The 15710-nt window shown below is 41.1% G+C and overlaps 1 pseudogene; it reads left to right on the top strand.

The window, feature by feature from the left end:
• Positions 1-3814: 3814 nt before the first annotated feature.
• LOC139718511 (uncharacterized) lies at positions 3815-6361 on the top strand (annotated as a pseudogene).
• Positions 6362-15710: the final 9349 nt, after the last annotated feature.

Here is a 15710-nt window from a genome sequence, read left to right as displayed (position 1 = left end):
TGACTGCTGCTTGACACTTTGATCATAGATTGCAATGCCTGTTCAGAGATGTCATCTTATCTGAAGCTCAGCCTCTGGGAAAACTACATGTAGCGGATTGAATTCCAACAACGTGGCAGTCCACACGCCCACTATGTTCTCTGGGTTGATAATGCACCAAGTCACAATGATCCAGAGGAAGAGTTATGTACGTTTCCTGATGAGCATGTCACAAGTTCACTTCCAGATGAGGATGATGATGAGCAAATGCACAGCCTGGTTTCCACTCTGCAGAGACACACACATTCAGCTTCATGTAGAAAGGCAGGACAGACTTGTAGGTTTCACTATCCACGGCCAATTGCCCCCAATACTGTTGTGGCTGACACACCCTCTACAGACGATGCACAGAAGAAAAGGCAAATAGAATCAGCAAAACAAATCATGCAAAAGGAGAGAGACGCTCTTGATCAGTGTGAGCATGAAAGCACAATAGACAGTGTACTACATAAGGCTGGCATAACTTTGACTACAATGAGGCTCTATGGATGAATGGAAAGGAGAAATCCATAGTTTATCGATGAACACCAAAAGAAATCAACATCACCACATACAATCCGATGATCCTAAGAGCATGGCGAGCAAATATGGATCTCCAGTTTGTTTGTAATCCTTACGCCTGCATACACGACATAGTGTCTTATGTAAGGAAGGATGAGCGGGAAATACGTTTAGCATTGAAGGAGGTCAGCAAAAGAATGCACGTCGACATAAAGCAGCTGATGAAAGCAGTAGGATGCTATTTCCTTAATGCACATGAAGTGCCCAAGAAGTAGTGTCTTGTGTACTTGGGCTTCCTCTGCACAGATCTACACTGCAGACTGTATTCATTCCCACTGATTTGCCACAACACAGAGTTCTCTTCCTCAAACCTAAAGAAGTGCTTTAGTCTCTCGACATGGACAGTGCACATGTCCACAGCCAAACTCTGCCTGGCAGATACGCAAACAGACCACTCCATCTGAAGAATATGTCCCTCGCAGAATTTGCCAAGTGGTACGTTAATGACCACAGAGTGAAGGAAGATGACAATGGTACAGATTATTATCCACATCTCCTTGAAAACCTGACAGAGAATGATAGACCGAGTCTTATCAAACTGCTATTACGGAAAGGGTAAAATGAAGATGAGGAAGAAGCCATGTGTGATTAGATACCACAGGTACAATGAGGCTAAAGATGTAGAGAGAGCTGTCACCACATGCAGATGCTCTATCATCCTTGGAGAAATCAAAAGTTGACTTCAAGAATGGATACAACTCCTATGTAAGTCACTACCATGAAGCATGTGATGCTATGACTACGAGAAGGGAAGAGCTTGTATCACTTAGAGGTCATTGAACATGCCATTGTTGGACCATGAAAGGGTTGGACCCCAAGTACATGCATGGGATCTACTTGATACAGAGGCACAAATGGAGGATGCACAAGCCGATGCAGAGGGAGCAGTTCCACATCCTGATCATGTCATCTTGCAACCTATAGCTGACCACAGCCAAACCACAGATGGTGACACATCTTACCACAATCAAACAGACATGGCAGTAAGAACAGAGCACAGACTTCATATCCAACCATCTCATGAGTACAATGCTCAAGTGCGAACACTGAATACTGATCAGTGAAAGGTGTTTGAGCACATTCTCAACTGGTGCCAAAAACTGGTGAAGAGTCAATAAGCAGAATGCAAGCAAGACCCAATCCAAATCTTCATAACAGGAGGTGCTGGTACAGTGAAATCACACCTTATCTCTACAATCTACCAAATGGCAATAAGAACTTTGCAGAAGGAAGGTGATAACCCAGGTGACACAACCATTCTCCTTACTGCACCTACAGGAACAGCTGCCTCCAACATCAATGCCAGTACATTGCATGCTACATTTCTGCTCCCCCTTGGTCAGTGTCACTCCTACAAAAAGCTGAGTGATGAGAAGATGAACACACTACACAGCAGAATGAGAAACTTACCAATCTTCATCACTGAAGAAATCCCCATGGTTGGTTCCAATCTACTCTTCATCTTGGACCAAAGGTTGCGTGAAATCAAAGGTGTAGACACATTATTCGGAGGGGTAATGGTCTTGGCATTCGGTGACCTCAACCAACTAGCCCCTGTTGGGCAGAAGTTTGTCTTTGAAGAAGTAACAGACATCATAGCAAGATTTTCTGGTTCACTTCGGGAAGACAACTTCAAAATGGTAGAGTTAAAAGAAATAATGCGTCAGAAGAATGACAAGATCTTTGCAGAGCTGCTCAATAGAATTCGCACAGGTGATCACACAGACAGCGATGTCCAACTTGTGCAAGACTGTGTAAGAAGCACAAACGATGTCAACTACCCTAGAAACAGCTTGCATGTCTTTGCTACAAATGAAAAAGTGAACAACTACAATGAAATTAAACTTAACTTCAGGGCAATTTGAGAAAGTGTGTTGCAATTGACAAGAAGCCTTCAAAACTAAAGGAGTATACTCCTAAATCTGACTTTTGCTACACTGGTGGCTAGCCTGAAGTGATCAGTCTAAAAGTAGGTGCACAAGTGATGCTGACAAGAAATCTCAATGTTTCTCATGGATTAGTTAATGGTGCAATTGAAACAGTAGTGGACTTCATCGAGTCCAGAGTGCCCACAAGTCTTCCAAAAGCTGTACTTGTACACTTTGACAATGCATCAGTTGCTGAAGAGACGAGAAGAAATACTCCGTATGACCTATGTAAGCATCCGAGTGCAGTTCCAATCACAGCTTTTGAGCCAAAGTTTTCTGTTTTGGAGCGAAGAACGGGAATGGAAATAGTGCAGCAGCAGCAGTTCCCCCTTAAACTATGCTGGGCAACCACAATTCATAAAGTGCAAGAACTTACTGTGAATGATATTGTAGTGTCACTGGAAGGAAGATTTGGAGACAGCCAATGCTAAGCGTATGTCGCACTAAGTTGTGTGCCAAGCATAACTGGATTGCACTTGTTGAACATGAATGCAGGCAAGATAAAAGCAAGTGCCAGAGTGAAATCAGAGATGTCACAAATGGAAAAGGACATGCTCTTGGAAACACAATATGATGGCATTCTGCTTCATATCAGCGACAGCTCAACTCATCTCTTTGCAATTCACAACATTTGCTCAATCACAGCACACCAGAGAGACTTGCTCTTCCACTTGTAAAGAGATGCAGTGCAGTATGTTTGACAGAAACATGGCTTTCTTCTAGACACAAGTCAAGCAAAGCTATATCCCTGAGTTTCATCTAGAAAGAATTGACAGACTTGGAGGCACTGCTAAGAGGGGCACTGGAGGAGGATTATGCATGTATGTCAGAGCTTCACTCCCTTTCAAATGTGCCAATCTTTGCTTGGAACCTGCAGACATCGAAGTTCAGACCATCATCCTTCAAATCTCAGGAAATCAGCAACTCTGCTTAGTGAATGTGTACAGAAATCCATGCCATCACAAGAATGACTTCACTGATAACGATCATGCTTCGGGCATTAGTCCTCCACCTGCTGGGAAGGAAAATGTATTTGCCTGCGTTACGCAGTATAGCTGGCAAATATTGTTTAGACGGCATAAGTGTGAACACTTCATTGTTTTCAGGCATACATGACGGAATGCATTGTATCCGTCATGCGAGTGGAGGGAAATTTGAATATGAAAGGAGATAGATGCCTGTTTAGGGAGCGGTGAGAAGAAGAGGTATTCTAGCCTTGCACTCCATTGCTAGCACATTCAAATTTTGAGGCCTCTCACAATTTACCTGCGGTTTCTCAATATCATATGGATGCAGCCAGGATAGCCGACATGATTGACTCTAAAGTCAATCAGAGCCAAAACCGTCTTTTATCAGACCTCGATAATTTAATTTCAAACAGACTAAGCAATTTTCGGCAATCTTTGAACGAATCTCAGAAAGCTCTCAGTGATGCGCAAGTAGCCAAAATTGAAGAAATGCACACGGACAACTATAAATTTCAACGCAAGGGCAACGAGGAGCAATACAAAGTCAACATCAAAGTTCAGAGGAAGTTGAGGGAAGCAGAACAGATTCTGAAAGAAGAAATATTACATCTGTCGCCAACGCGAAAGCAAAAATCATGGAAGGTATTGACATTATAGACAAACGGCAAAAGCTAATCAAAATGGCCGATAGTTCACCCTTGGGGTGGAAGATGGTAGCAGAGTACGAGAAGAACTCTTTAGCCGACAATTCTGACGATGAAAAGCGGATGTTAAAAGCAGAGGCTAGAGCCGAGAGGAAAGTGAAAAAAGTAAAAAAGCAGTGGGAACCAAGGCAATTCCAACCATACGCCACGAACCGATCATCATGGAGGCCGATTCAGACTACATAGCGCCAAAGACCCAAGAATTTCACGCTTCAACCAGCCGCGGAGGAGTAGACGAACGCAAGACACCGGGGCTTTGTTTCGCCTGCGGTAAACCCGGTCACTGGAAGGCTGACTGTCAAGCAAGAGGCAACAGATCTGACCAGATAAGTGGATCAGATTTTATTCACGGAGATAAAGAGAATGATACAGAGTCTAAGTTAGAATCGATAGAAAGGGATCAATTTGATAGCACATTGGTCAAGTGATTTGAAGTCACGGCCCAAAAATAGTGGCAATAAGATTAATGTGTCCCCTGTTGGGAGATTGAGACAAAATGTGAATAAGTGGGCCGATTTCAGGGCCAGCAGGGAAATCTTGGATATTATTGAGAATGGCTACAAATTGCCTTTGCACACATTGCCCGATAGTAAAGAGCTTCGTAATAATAGATCCGCCTTAAATCATGGCATGTTTGTGGAAGAGGAGATTGGAAGGTTATTGGAGAAGGGTTGTGTGACAGAAGTTATTCTAAAATCAAGGCCCACTGTCGTGAATCCTTTGACAGTTTCTGAGAATAAGGACAAATGTAGGCTTGTCTTGGACTGCAGACACATTAATCCACATTTGTTCAAGCAAAAGTTTAAATATGAAGATACATCAGTGGCGAAGGATGTGTTTGAAGAAGGGGATCATGTGCTCACATTTGATCTTAAATCTGCATACCATCATGTAGAGATTTTTGAACCACAGAGACAGTATTTAGGATTTTCGTGGTGTTTTGAAGGTCAAACAAGGTATTTCGTGTTTAATGTGTTACCATTTGGAATTTCCACAGCGGGTTATATTTTTACAAAAATAACACGGGTTGCAGTTACCTACTGGAGAGCAAAAGGGAAAAAGATTGTCATGTGTCTAGACGACGGGATTGCGGGATGTAGTGATAAGACAGAGGCGATAAATATGAGCGGGTCAATTAAATCAGAATTGAACGAATTGGGTTTCCTTTTAGCGGATGAAAAGTGCGAGTGGGTACCTAGCAGTAACGCAACCTGGCCAGGATTGGATTGGAATCTTAGATTGGGAGTACATATGTAGTTCATGTAACGGACCGCAGGATACAAAAATTGAAAAAGTCAGTCGAAAGTATTTTGACCAAAGTGAACAGAGGTAACAGGCTTGTTTTGGTACGCGAACTAGCAAGTGTCGCTGGGCAAATCATTTCCACTCAACCAGCAGTCGGGTTGGTAGTTCAGTTGAAAACGAGATAAATATTTAAGTGCATTAATAGCAGGGCTTCGTGGAATGCCCCAGTGTTAGTTTCTGATGAGGCGGTATCAGAGTTTATGTTTTGGTATAAGAACATATAGAACGGGTGAATGGCATCCCTATGACATTCGTGAAACCATGTAATGCTATTTTGTTTACAGATGCGTCGGCCACTGGGTACGGCGCCTATGTATGTGAGGATTCCAATCTGGAATTGGTTGGTTTCTGGAAAGAACAAGAAAAAGAGTATAGCTCTTCGTGGAGAGAAATTGAAGCTCTGGGCAGAGCACTAAAACCGTTTGGTTCGTGCCTGGAAGGGCAGAGTATCCGTTGGTTTACGGATAATAGAAATGTCACGAGAATTGTCCAGAAAGGAAGTAGAAGTCTGCAATTACAGAGCATTGCCCTTGAAATTCATGAAACTTGTGAAAAGTTTGGTTTAACCATAATTCCGGTTTGGATTCCTAGAGAACAGAATACACGAGCTGATAACCTCAGTAAAATTGTAGACAGTGATGATTGGTATATAAGTCCAAATGTATTTGGTTACCTGGATCGCAGATGGGGGCCACATACAGTAGACAGATTTGCATGTGATTATAACTCACAGTGTAGAAGGATTAATTCCAGATGGGGATGTCCAAATTCAGAAGGGGTAGACGCATTTAAACAGGCCTGGAGTGACGATATTAATTGGTGGGTGAACCGGAGCAAGAAATCCTCTCCCAGCTAATACAGCATTGCTCTTCACAACGCCTTCGTCGAATGGCCCTGCATGAACCTGATAAATCTTTGAGTGACATTATCACCATGGGTCGCTTGCTTGAACAGTCTGAGGCTCAGGCAAAGGAAATGGAAAGGCCCAAACAGACTTCCGCTGTGCTCGCTGTGAAAACACCCGCGTATCGCAAGCCCTACAGGGGCCAAGGACCGTCAGCTGGCCATACCAGACGGAAATCTTCACAGACTTGTGGCCACTGCGGAGGTCACTATCCACATGAGGGCACATGCCCTGCAGCAGGCAAACTATTGCTGCAACTATTGCTCGAAACTCAATCACTTTGAAAAAGTTTGTCAATCTAATTATGTTAATCTATTCCATCACAGGCACTGCCATCCAATGGATCAAGTCATATCTTCAAGATCGCAGACAGAGGGTGATAATCAATGGGACCTGGTCACGTCCTAGTCCTATCAGCTGCGGAGTTCCGCAAGGATCCGTTGCCGGCCCCCTTCTTTTTCTCCTCTATACAGGTCCACTCACCAGAATCATCAATTGTCATCATGGATTCAACTACGCTATGTATGCTGACGACACTCAAATTTACATAACTATGTCACCTGGCGATAGGATTGCTGCTGTTAATTCACTGAGAGAATGTCTCAACGACATCAAAACCTGGTCCACTGCCAACAGACTCCGTCTGAACGAAGACAAGTCTGAACTCATCCATTTCTCTTCACAGTTTAGGAGCACAGTTCCTCTACCAGATCTAACTACTCGGGATGGGATTATTAAGGTCTCTGACTGTGTTAGAGACCTTGGCTTTACTTTGGACAAACACTTAACTCTTAAACACCATATCACAAACATTTGTAAGTCTGCATCATGGGGTATTTTCAAAATAGGGAAGATCAGGCGTCTGCTTGATCAATCATCAGCTGAGCGGCTCGTCCATGCCTTCGTCTCCTCCTATCTGGACTACTGCAACTCCCTCCTTGCCGGCCTCCCTCTTTCTCACATATCCCCTCTCCCACGTATCCAAAATTCAGCCGCTAGATTAGTCTCCCTTAGTAGGAGACATGACCATATATCTCCTGTTCTCCGCTCACTCCATTGGCTTCCAGTACATTCCCGTATTACTTTCAAGATCCTACTTCTGACGTACAAAATCACACGTAATCTTGCACCCATATATCTTCAAAACCTAGTCTCTCTCCGCTCCTCCTCTTCTGCCAGACCCCTCCGTTCATCTTCCTCTCTCCAATTACTTCATGGCCCACGTACAAAAACCCGTTATGGTGACCGAGCCTTCTCTTCCATTGCTCCCACTCTTTGGAATAAACTTCCTCTTTATATACAGAATGCCTCATCTGTCGAATCATTTAAAATTCTTCTTAAAACTCACCTGTTTAATCAGCTGTAATATTTTTTTTTTTTTTCTGGAGGCGCACACAGTTATCAATTATTGTACCATTGTATCACATGTATTTTTCTTTTCTTTTCTTTCTTCTTCTTTTGTTACTGTTAACGTTAATTTTGTTAATGTTATTGTGTTTTCTAGTCTATTTGTATGAGTAGCAAAGTGCGCTTAGAAACGTCAGTATGAAGCGACATATAAATGCAATTATTATTATTATTATTATTAAGGCTCGCGCAATGAAAGGAGCTAAAGCAGCTGTGGTAAAGGAAATGACCCATGACGATGATGCACCTCCTTCTGGTACCATCTCCAGTGTACTGCTGATTGCTATGCATGTTATTCTGGCTGCACTGTACAGCTAGCTACCACTTGTATAACAACATTGTATAAGTACCACACCGTTCATGGGGAACCCTGTGTATACAGAGACGAATAAATAAATGGCTGTAGAACAGAGATCAATGAATCTTAGATATCTTTGAGTCTACGTCGTTTATGAGAATACATCACTGAGGAATTAATATACTGTCAGTTCTATGGATACACGGTATCTACTTGAATGTAAAGCTGATGTACAGTGTAGTTACTAGCAAATCAAAGTACAAGAACATAATCATAACATCGTTCTTGTCTATTGCATGGTGTGCCAGCAAGGAAATTAGTGTGAAGAATGGATTGTAAAACATTACAGAATTATGCAACAAGCTGTTGACCCATAAGTTCATGTATAACTTCATTGTGCTATGGAAATATATATTTGTAGTTTGAAGCTGTCACCATTGGTATGATTCAGAGTGTGTGTATGAAGTGTACGCTTACGCTGCACATGTCCTGTATCAAGTGGACATGACTTTACAGCATATCAAATTACTTTTGAGGAAAGGATGAGACTACACATGTAAATTATCAAAGATACATGAAGCAGCATGCTGATCTTACACATATGTCCCAACAGTCTTTTTTTTTTCTTTTTTTCTTTTTAAAGAATCTCAATGTGAATGTGTCTACAATATGCTGGCTCATTTTATAATATAATTACTATTTGCTTGACCAAAGAGACCCCCAGAAAAAGTGGAAAGTCTGTAACCAAAAGTTCTTATCAACCTCAGGGATAAGTGATAGGCAAGTGAGAACAGTGTTTTCTAAGAAGATGCCCTGTGGAGTCACTGGAGGCCAAGAACGAGGAAGGAGAAAATCAGTAGCAAGAGATGCTCAGCTCTGAGCAATCATTACAAGACACATTAATTGCTTCCCTCAGACTGAAAGTCACTACCGCAGAGCTAAGAGCCATTGTAAGTACCTATCATCAGAACTGAACATTGCAACAATGGACAGGATGTATCTTGAAGAACACGCTAGAGAAGACACAGCTTCTGAATCTTTGTAGCGGAATGTTTTTTGGTGAAATGAAATTGAAATTTCACCATCCCAAGAAGGATTGCTGCAGTCTCTGCGAAACCTATCATCGTGGAACACAAGAAGAAACACAAGTCATACAACAGGACTTCACAAAGCATGTTGCAGAGAAAGAAAAAGTAAGGAAAACTCAAGGAAGCAGTAAAGCAGAGAGCTTTGACTGATCCTTCTTTTGTCTCTGTAGTCTTTGACTTACAAGTGATCTACCTGCCTTGGAGCAACCGTTCAGAAATCTTCTACAAACGCCGTTTCAGCAATTACAACTTCACCATCTATGAACTAGCGAGAAGGATGTGTGGCGTTTCTTTTAAGACGAAGGAATGTCAGATTTTTCAGATGGTTATATAGCACAGTGAGGAAATGTGCTTTGAGCTGAAGGGTATTTTTCTTTAAAATAGATCTTTGACTAAAGAGATAGTGAATACTGATGTGAGCACCTAAAAACTGGGAGAGAACAGGCAATCCCCCCCCCCCCCCCAATCTTATTGGTAATTTCCCCCTTGAGTTGTCCAAGACAACTTGGTAATCCCTCCTAGAAGTAGACTGACCCCAAGACAGCTGCCACCTACCAAAGTGACCGCTACATCACTTTGCCCCAGCTATTGAACCTTGCCACAGCAACCTTCTAATGGCCTTCACTCCAAAGGTTGATTGTTCCTGACTGGCACATCTTCTGGCCTCTTTTGTTGGAGTTGATTTTACAAAATAAAACGGGCCTTACACCCAACAGAGCTGTGAAACCTAAATAAACACTTTTTCAGGCTATCCTTGATTTGCATACCATTAGGACATTTGGCAGTATGGACAGGGTACAGCTTTTCAATTGCAACTGACAATTCTGTTGGCTTGGCTCAGGAATGAATTCTTGTTGAATAAGACACACAAGAGGGTGGGAACATGGCAACCTTGGAGAATTTGCAGGAGAAACTGGAGAGACTGACAGCAGAGCTTTGAAGCAGGAAGGTGTGCTTTCAACCCACAAGGAGTAAAAAAAAATCAGGCCATTTAACTCTTTATGTGCCACGTTTGCACGTCCGACTCAGTCGACGGCGTGCCAACTTCGCATATTCTGCTCAACAAACAAAGTCGCCGGAACCGATCGATAAATCGCTAATCCCCGGTACAATGAAAGCGTTTCTCGCACCTTTGTTCCTCTCACTTACGGCTTGCAGTCTATGTGGTGGTTAACTATCAAGCAGTGTTACTAACTAGATTTGCGTTTACATTCTAAGTTTCTGTCATGGTTTTATGTGCAAAATTCATGCCTTTACAGTAATGTAGCAACTGGTCATTTAAAAGAAATATTGAAAACGGATTTGTCATACAATGTATATCGAAGCAAAGTTTGGCATTCCTATAACACTTTGCTCATTATCATGTACAGCTTAATAGAAATTTGAAGAAGTTACACAAATTGGAAACACAGAATTCTTTCTCAAAGCATGACTACCTTCGTGTCTCAGAATAACGTGGCACACAGGGGGTTTCCACCATGGCACATAAAGAGTTAACGACTCAGACAGGACATCACTGATGGGACTTTGTTGAAGGCATATGTGCCGGTATAAAGCTGGGGAGACTTTAGAAGGAGGATACCATTCGCTACATCAATGCCTATCTAGAAGGGGTATAGCAAGGCAGGAGGTGGGACTTAGACCAAGCAAGGACAACAAAGATGCAGAGGCGAATCTTGATGTCCCAGAGGATGCATTTGGGAATCGGCTTTTGAGCGGCCAACTGCTTGGACAAATTTATGGCAGGCCCAGAGGAGCAACGAGTCCATCGCACAGTATGCCTGTACCCTTCTTCACCTTAGTGCCGATGTGGAAGAGAAAGAGGGTGCTCCTAGTGTACATAGAGCCACCAAGGAGCAATTTCAGGAAGAACTGTGTGACCCTGCCTTGAGGACGGCAGCTCAAGCATCTACTGAAAGAGAAACCCAGCTTGACATTTCACTAGGTCAGGAAATGGGCGGTGGAAAGTGAAGGACGGAGACCGAAGGTTAACCGAAAGGAAAAAACAGATATCCATATTGATATTCCGTGTTTTTACTGGCTGATCAGACGTTTCCTGTTTTGTTTGGAAGTTTGTTCCACAATAGTAAGCAAAAGGCACAAAGAACTTTTTTTCAAAGAATGACTGATGGACATACATGTATGGTTAACCCAGATAACCATACAGATATTTTCTGTGTTCACTTGGTATTCAAACATCCCCTACAAAGACATTTGTCAGATTTTGCATCAGCACAAAATTTTCATACAGTTTCCAGTGTAGATGTGTTTGTGAAGCATTTCCAGAAATTAAGTGTAGAAGAAAAAAAAAAAATTAAATTCTGGAAATCATGACAGGATCCCACACTGACTCTGGATATGAATCTGGTGTAGAAATTTCACCATTCATACTAAAACATACATCATAGTGATACCATTGCAATCCTCAATGAGCTTTTGCAGCAAGAAGCACAAGAGAAAGCTGATATACTACAAAAAAAGGAGTCCGTGAAATATCGGAGAGAATTAAAATAGGCAGAAGAACTTAAGGAAACTTAAAAGCAAATACAGTCTCTTTAAACACCAAATTTGGTGCAATTTGCTGCTTTAGCTAAAGAGCAGAACAAAACTTGTCAGCTACAAAAAGTGAAGTGAGTGATTTTCACTGCACTGTCACTGAGCTGAGGAGAATCAAGTAGCACAAGATGGAACAATTCTGCCTTTGCTGCCTTGACGTTCAGCTTGAAAGAGCCACATGCCCCGACACCTTTTGTCTGAACAAGTGTCTCGTTGGCAACCCCTTTCCACAAAGCTCGCATCATGAATATGGTCTGTCGGTCCACATCGCCTACTTTGTAGTTGGCTGCGATGTACTTCTTAATGGCCTGAAGAGATGATCCATTCCGCTCCTTCAGAGCACTGATAGTAGCATTGACCATCACCCGAGTCGGTAGATGCTCGGGCACTTTCATCTTGGTTGTCTCCTTTGCTGATTCCGCCATCACGATAACAATTGATGCGATACGTCAGTGAGTCAGAGTGTAGTAGAACAAAACTAATGACTCGCAACCTCTGCACTGTCTTTTTATCAGCTCATTGCATACCCCCGAGGAATCACCGGACATCTCGAGCATACTGAGATAGAGAAGAAACTTGACACCCAGAAAGTTGAACTTAAACAAAAACTCATTGAGTTGGAGAAGAAAAATGATATCATTTATAGTCATCTAGATAAAAGAATGGGAAACAAAGAGATATGATTATATGAAAATGGTACCAGTGACATTACAGTAGTGAGCTATGAACTTTTTCCAATTACACATCTGATTTTTCATATACTGATTAAGCTTTATAACCCAAAAGTGGCTCACAAAATGTGTTATGGCAATGTACATGTATGTACCTACAAGTAGTATTTAAAACACAGGGGTTTAAAATCACCAAAATGTCTTCTTTTTTTTAGCCATTTATGGTACTATATGTGTTTTATACTAGCTAATATTGGAATTATGGTACATGTACTGTATCTTATATCTTATAACTTATAACTTATAACTAATCCCTACTTTGGCAACAAATTGCTTTTTAAAGGACAAGTCCACCTTCATATACATAAGGATTGAGAGAATGCAGCAATAATAGTAGAACACATCAGTGAAAGTTTGAGGAAAATTGGACAATCCTTTCAAAAGTTACGAATATTGTAAGTATCTGCGCAGTCACTGCTGGAAGAGAAGACTACTACAGTGTATGATGTCACATGCGTACAACTAAATAAGGAAAATAAAAAGAGAATTTCACAAAACTTTACTTTTTGAATAAAGTGCACAGTTCTTCGACTTGCTACTGATGTATGTTAAGGGTAATATTATTCCCCATGCCTTCTGAAAGAGAGAAGTTGAGTGTTCCTTTGTTATGCGAGAAAAATGGAAATATGTTGAATTCTCTTTATTCTTTCTTTAAATCGTTGTACTCATGTGACATCACAAGCTATAGTAGTCTTTTTATCCAGCCGTGACTGAGCAGAAACTTCAAAAATTCATAACTTTTTAACGGATTGTCCGATTTTGCTCAAACTCTCACTGATGTGTTCTACTAATATTGCTGCATTCACTCAACCCACATGTCTATGAAGGTGAACTTGTCCTTTAAGGATTATATTTTGACTGAAACTGGCAATTTTTCTTTTATACTTTTGTTCTGATTTCATGTAAGTTTATTGAATTCAACCAGTTCTAGCTAGGTTTTATCCAACCTAAGATATATAATGACATCCAAAGTTGTCAATTTCATGATCATGATTATTTCTGCTATAAAATGTTCCCAGTGCTTGATGGCCTACAGTAAATATTGGCCACATGTACATACATCTTGCCACTTAGAGAAAAATAGATAAAATCTAAATTGCTCCCCCCCCCCCCCCCCCCCCCTAAAATCATAGCAGTGAAAACATGATTATGTTGAATAATGGCTGGTCACTGTGCCATGGTTGTGGGATTTTGATTTTCAGTGCAGCTAGTTACCAAGAACATTTTGCAATGATGTTGAGTTAGATTTGCTTGAAGCAAAATATAACTTCAAGAATCTTGAAATAGCTCCAATTTATGCAAATTGGATTGACTATGCAGAAAGAAAAATGCATTTCATAAATAATTAAACCAGTGAGAAAGACTTACAAGAAAAATCAATCAGACAATCTGGTATCATGTGACAAACTGTAAACGCTTTCCTCACCGTACAAACAACTTCTAATTTTATATACCTGTACAGTCCCTTATACATAACTTGCTCATTGTGGGAACTCATGGCTATCTGAATGGAAACAGTTGCATAGTGCACAGAATACACAACAACAACAACAACAACAAAAACATATTTCCAGATGACAACAGAAGGCAGGCAGCCGAGTGTATTGCAACAGACAACAATCAGATGCATGCGACAGAATTAGTAAAAGACGGCAGTAACAATACAAAATATTCCAGCTGTTTTCAGGTCTTTGACACAATGTATGACTGGACCTAAAGAAATAATTGTTTTACGATGTTCTCTACTACCTGCTTCTCTGATATTATGTAGAAATAAAGCTTGATGTAACTTTCTTTCACTGTTATTTTGATATCAAGTTAAGGTACCCAGTTTCCATGGGCTACAAGTACAAATTACAAATACAGTGTACAACTATATACATATTTTTTATCTTCACGTTTAAAGCTAAAATGTAGATCTCAGAAGGGCTTAATATTCATCTTCCATCATTTGGAAGTTGCTTGCAATATATAGAAAGGCTACACCCACAAACTTGTTTTGCTGATGCAATTGGCCAGGCAAATCAGCTGTTTTGGAGTATGGTGAGATCAATAGAGTGAAAATAATCAAAGGTTTTAACTGGATTTTATTCCTGAAGCTCCATTCCCCCATTCAGAAGTGGGTACAGCTGTAGGTAGAGCTTTACTAGAAGTATTAATGACGGAAACATGTCTTAGCAGTACTATTGAACAGCATACAACTGACAAGACAAGCATGTGATTCACTCTTGCGCCATGGACACTGCAAAGGACCGATATATTGTCCTCAATTATAAAATATCACATAGTAACCAAAATCTGTTACCTTTCCCATATGTAGGATCTACATAAAAATAATACCACAAGAATACCCTCTTGATCTGGTATGTTGTCTATCAATTTGGATTTTCAGGGCGTTGAATTGGGAGCCCTACATTGTCATTCCCATAGGTGCCTAGTTGGGCCACCACAACCTCAAAAAGGAACATCTCATGTTTCTCATCTCTAAAAAAAAAAAAAACATATCTAAATGAAATACCAAATAGCTGTTCTAGTTCTCAATCTGGAGAATATTTTTGATTACATGCCATTTGGTTCTTTGAGCCCCACCCCTGGGACCCTTCAAGGGGACCATCTGACCAATATGAGCAATTCTCTTTCTCTTTTGCCAAGTCTAATGGAAAGCTGTTACGCATTTTAAGGGAGATAAATACAGCGTATATCAGCTAAATCGTTAATTAAGGATGGGCCCCAGCTTAACTAATTAAAACCCCCAGGTGCCCAATGGGGCTGCCACAGCCACTGAAATGAACACCCTGCATTTACATGATTGCTCTTATTCAGGATCTGGAGATTTCTGAAAATTATTAAGATTTGAATTTTTTTGCACATGGAAACCACCAACACCACAGAAGATCTTTGTACGTATACCCGCAATAGTCAAAGATTCCTGCCATGTTCAGAAAGAGGCTGATGAAAATGTAAAAAGTTTGCAAATGATGCACAACAGATGATTTACAGCACATGAAAAAAGCAATGGCCAACAGCTCACTCAAGCCTCGAACCCTCGCCTCAAATCAGCGATAAAACAGTGTGCAGCTTTAGTGAATGTGTGCATCTACTGGAGCAAATCCACTCTCTTTTAGGAATTCTGGTTTCTCACAGACAATGCTTGATTCATCTGTGTAACTTCCGCGTTGAAAAGCTCAGATACACAAACGTAAGTGTACGCCTACCAGCCA

This window comes from Diadema antillarum, unplaced genomic scaffold, assembly GCF_040938485.1.
Source record: "Diadema antillarum isolate AM-2024a unplaced genomic scaffold, OU_Dant_1.0 scf00000095, whole genome shotgun sequence".
In the NCBI taxonomy this organism is placed as follows: domain Eukaryota; kingdom Metazoa; phylum Echinodermata; class Echinoidea; order Diadematoida; family Diadematidae; genus Diadema; species Diadema antillarum.
This window is presented reverse-complemented; position numbering and strand designations above follow the sequence as displayed.